This window comes from Conger conger, chromosome 12 (assembly GCF_963514075.1).
Source record: "Conger conger chromosome 12, fConCon1.1, whole genome shotgun sequence".
Lineage (NCBI taxonomy): Eukaryota > Metazoa > Chordata > Actinopteri > Anguilliformes > Congridae > Conger > Conger conger.
This window is the reverse complement of record NC_083771.1, coordinates 16,339,248-16,344,236: the sequence shown is the minus strand read 5'-3', so window position 1 is coordinate 16,344,236 and position 4,989 is coordinate 16,339,248.

Below are 4,989 nucleotides of genomic sequence, written 5' to 3'. Positions count from 1 at the left end.
GGCCGCTCATCTGTCACGGCCCCAAAGATGCGCGTATTCCCGGCCAAAGACCGCCTTCTTCCGGCCGGCCGATAACGTGTGCTGCCAGATACCAGCAGGCCCTGACCTTCACCCCTGTGCGGGCACTGTGTTCATACGCTCTGTGGCTTCCGCGCTTGCTTAACTCCGACAAACAACAAGCGCTGGCTACTACTACTCATTTTATCATATAAAACTGTAGAAAATCTGGCATAAATCGGTTCTAATTACAGTCAAATATAGTCAAGTATTGTTCTTTTCTACCCGATCTCTGATCGATTAATGTGATTGGCCAGAGATTTATTCGAAATTTATTTGGGGTTTAATTCAGTCCTGATTAGAGGGGCAGAATGAAAAGCAGCCATACTACTGGCTTCGAGGGGCATATTTCAGTATCCCGGGCCTAAACCGAACAGTATAAACAGGTAAACAGTCCATTCTTGGCACAGAATGGACTGTGCCAAGTCCCTTCAGGACTGTCTCCAGTCCTGATGGGACTCGCTGTAATGTTTTATATAATATATTTGGCCATTGATTAGCTAAGTTCACTTTGTTTCATCTATTAGTTCTTTCATTCTCCCAGACTGCAAACAGCAGGTCAGCCAGTAGGTTTAGCTAAACAAGCACAGAACATACAGTACATGTGAACATCCTCCTTTTTATCAAATCTATCTGTAGCTACGCTACTGAGGTAGCTAGTTTGCTAATCTGTCACTATTAGTTCACAAGTTCTAAAAACCACTGCCTTCCAGGCATCATTGAGGGAAGGAAAGTACCTTGGCCAAAATCTGGTCCATGGAATATCTTTCAAACCTCCTTGAATATTGAATTTTTACAGTTTTTAGGGCTGGACCTGTACCAAGCCAAATAATATAGCAGTGCTAATGGGAATATGTTACCTAATACAACCAGGACAACCAGATGGGTTTTACTGAATTGCGAAAGAATAATTTTTGGAAACATGTTTCCATTTATTAAACCATTGGAAGTATTTTGAACAAAAATAGCCACATTACAGTATATTCAGGAATGATTCTCCAGAGGGCCTTGCGATCTGAAATCAAAACATTTTTTTAAACTGTGTTGAACTGTGGCTAAAGCACTCTCAGGAAACTTGAATGAGTAAACATCAATTAAAAATACATTAATATACAAGTCCTTGGTGATGACACTCTTCATTAAAAAAGCAATTAAAAAATTTTACAAATATATTTTCACGATACACATACACACAAGATTTCACAGCCATTACTCAAAGGCAACACTTAAAAAAAAAAAGTCTGTTTGATATTCCATGTTTGACTTGATGCATTGTTATATGTTGATTATTTTACACTAGAATGGCTCTCAGATTCTGAGTAGTAGAAGGCAGAGGAAAGATGGCATAATACTTTGAAACTTACATACTCTCTCACGCACATACACAGAAAGTGGACGAGTAGAGCTTACACGGATGCATTGTGTAAATTCAGCCAGACGACTGCTCTCACCGCCTGAGCTAATGTCACCCCTATCTATTTCAGTTATGGCTCCTGTCCATGTGTCTGAATCAGAGGAACAGCCAGAACATTCACAGTAAGAAAAGGAACATAAAGAGAAAGCTTACTGTGCCCCCTACTGGTGGGAAATGCACAATGCTCCTAAAGTAATCTTTTTGGAATAAATGACATGAAAAGTGATAACACACTGAGCAGTCTTCAGCGGTGAAACAGAGCCTATGTACTGCACTGAACATGGCACACATGACATGTCCTGTAGTATGTTACAGTATACCCATGATGTGCACAAAACCCAGCACCGATGCAGACCGTGTATGTCAGTACCACACCAGGTGGAATCACTCAGCACTGATAACCCCAAATATAGGTCTACACCGTAAATACTTACAGAACGATTGCAAGAGGAGTGTCTTTCACATAAACCACAGCAAAAAAAATGTCGCATGTAATCATAGCAGGGAGCGGTAGATACAGAGAGAGAGATGGAAAGAGAAATTTAGTGACTGTGTTCTAGAAGTCCAGGCTACAGGTAGTGCATGTGTGTTCTAGAAGCACAGGATACAGGTTGTGTGACTGTGTTCTAGATGCCCAGACTACAGGTAGTGTACATGTGTTCTAGAAGCCCAGACTACAGGTAGTGTACATGTGTTCTAGAAGCACAGGATACAGGTTGTGTGACTGTGTTCTAAATGCCCAGACTACAGGTAGTGTACATGTGTTCTAGAAGCACAGGATACAGGTTGTGTGAATGTGTTCTAGATGCTCAGGCTACAGGTAGTGTGCATGTGTTCTAGAAGCCCAGGCTACAGGTAGTGTGCATGTGTTCTAGAAGCACAGGATACAGGTTGTGTGACTGTGTTCTAGATGCCCAGACTACAGGTAGTGTACATGTGTTCTAGAAGCCCAGACTACAGGTAGTGTACATGTGTTCTAGAAGCACAGGATACAGGTTGTGTGAATGTGTTCTAGATGCTCCGGCTACAGGTAGTGTGCATGTGTTCTAGAAGCCCAGGCTACAGGTAGTGTGCATGTGTTCTAGAAGCCCAGGCTACAGGTAGTGTACATGTGTTCTAGACGCCCAGGCTACAGGTAGTGTGCATGTGTTCTAGAAGCCCAGGCTACAGGTAGTGTGCATGTGTTCTAGAAGCCCAGGCTACAGGTAGTGTGCATGTGTTCTAGAAGCCCAGGCTACAGGTAGTGTGCATGTGTTCTAGAAGCCCAGGCTACAGGTAGTATACAGATGTGTTCTGATTGCTGGAGATTTACAGTGAGATTGTTACACAGTCAGGGTGCTGCGTCTCTCTTGCGTTAGGGTTAGGGTTAGGGTTAGGGTTAGGGTTAGGGTTAGGGGGCTCCTCAGTCAGATGCGTGGGTTAGGGTTAGGGTTAGGATTAGGGGGCTCCTCAGTCAGACGCGTGGGTTACATTACATTTTACATTTTAGTCATTTGGCAGACGCTTTTAATCCAAAGCGACTTACAAGTGCATAGGTTCTACCATAAATCAGAGCATCACATCCAGAAACTAGCAATACACAGGAAATGCTGTTCTAAACATAGTTGTCATCAGAAGTGCCTTTTTTTTTGGGGGGGGGGGGGTTAGACAAGGATAGGGATATCAGAAAGGAGGGGCAGGGGAAATCAGGAGGGAGGACTAAGGTAGAGTTTGAAAAGGTGGGTTTTGAGTCTGCGTCGAAATAGGGGGAGGGATTCTGCTGTTCTGACAGTGGTAGGCAAGTCATTCCACCACTGAGGAACCAGAACGGAAAACAGGCATGAACCTGCAGCTCGACCGCCAGGTGCACGTAGAGAGGGAACCGTAAGGCGACCAGAGCTGGCAGACCGGAGTGGTCTAGCTGGAGAGTAGGGAGTGATCAGGGATTGTATGTAAGGTGGGGCAGTCCCCTTAGCAGCCTGAAATGCCAACACTAGGGCCTTGAAACGGATGCGTGCGGCAATAGGAAGCCAGTGGAGGCAAATGAGAAGCGGGGTGACATAAGCCGACCTGGGCTGACTGGTGATCAGACGGGCTGCAGCATTCTGGACCAGCTGGAGGGGCTTGATGGCACACGCTGGGAGACCGGCTAGGAGGGAGTTGCAGTAATCCAGGCGGGAAATGACGAGCGCCTGGACTAGGAGCTGGGTGGCTTTCTCCGTCAGGAGATGACGGATGCGGCGTGTATTATACAGAAAGAACCTGCAGGTTCTGGCAGTGGAGGATACCTGCGGAGCCAGGGTGAGGCAGTTATCAAGAGTCACCCCAAGATTCTTTGCCGTACAGGAGGAGGAAACTACAAAGTCCTCAACAGTCAATGAGAGGTCGATTGACGGAGAGGACTTAGCAGGGATGTAGAGAAGCTCAGTCTTGGCAAGGTTGAGCTTCAGGTGATGGGAAGTCATCCACGCAGAGATATCAGCCAAGCAGGCAGAGATCCGTGTGGTGATTTGGGTGTCGGGGGGGAAGGAAATGAAGAGTTGGGTGTCATCAGCGTAGGAATGATAAGAAAAGCCGTGGGAAGAGATAACAGAACCAAGAGACATGGTGTATAGCGAGAAGAGGAGAGGCCCAAGAACCGAGCCCTGCGGGACTCCAGTTCGTAGGAGTTGAGGGTCGGAGACTGAGCCCCTCTAAGTCACCTGGTAGGAGCGACCAGAGAGGTAGGAGGAAAACCAAGCGAGTGCAGAACCTGTGACACCCATCCCAGACAGCGATGAGAGCAGAATCTCATGGTTGACTGTATCGAAGGCGGCCGACAGGTCGAGGAACATGAGGACAGAGGAGAGGGATTTTGCTTTAGCAGAGTGGAGTGCCTCAGTGACCGCGAGCAGGGCGGTTTCAGTGGAGTGGCCACTCTTGCCAGACTGGTTGGGGTCATGGAGATTGTTCTGGAGAAGATAAGTGGACAGTTGGGAGCAGACCGCCCGTTCCAGAGTTTTAGCGAGAAAGGGAAGAAGAGAGACAGGCCGGTAGTTGTTCAGGGCAGAGGGGTCAAGAGTAGGTTTTTTGAGCAGGGGAGTGACTCTGGCCCTCTTCAGGGAAGAGGGCATGGTGCCGGAAGAGAGGGAGGTGTTGATTAGAGAGGAGAGAAAAGGGAGAATGTCATCAGATATAGATTGTAGGAGGGGAGAGGGGATGGGGTCAAGAGGACAGGTGGGTTAGGGTTAGGGTTAGGGGGCTCCTCAGTCAAACGCGTGGGTTAGGGTTAGGGTTAGGGTTAGGGTTAGGATCAGGGGGCTCCTCAGTCAGACGCGTGGGAGGTTAGGGTTAGGGTTAGGGGGCTCCTTAGTCAGACACGTGGGTTAGGGTTAGGGTTAGGATTAGGGGGCTCCTCAGTCAGACGCGTGGGAGGTTAGGGTTAGGGTTAGGGTTAGGGTTAGGATCAGGGGGCTCCTCAGTCAGACGCGTGGGAGGTTAGGGTTAGGGTTAGGATCAGGGGGCTCCTCAGTCAGATGCGTGGGAGGTTAGGGTTAGGG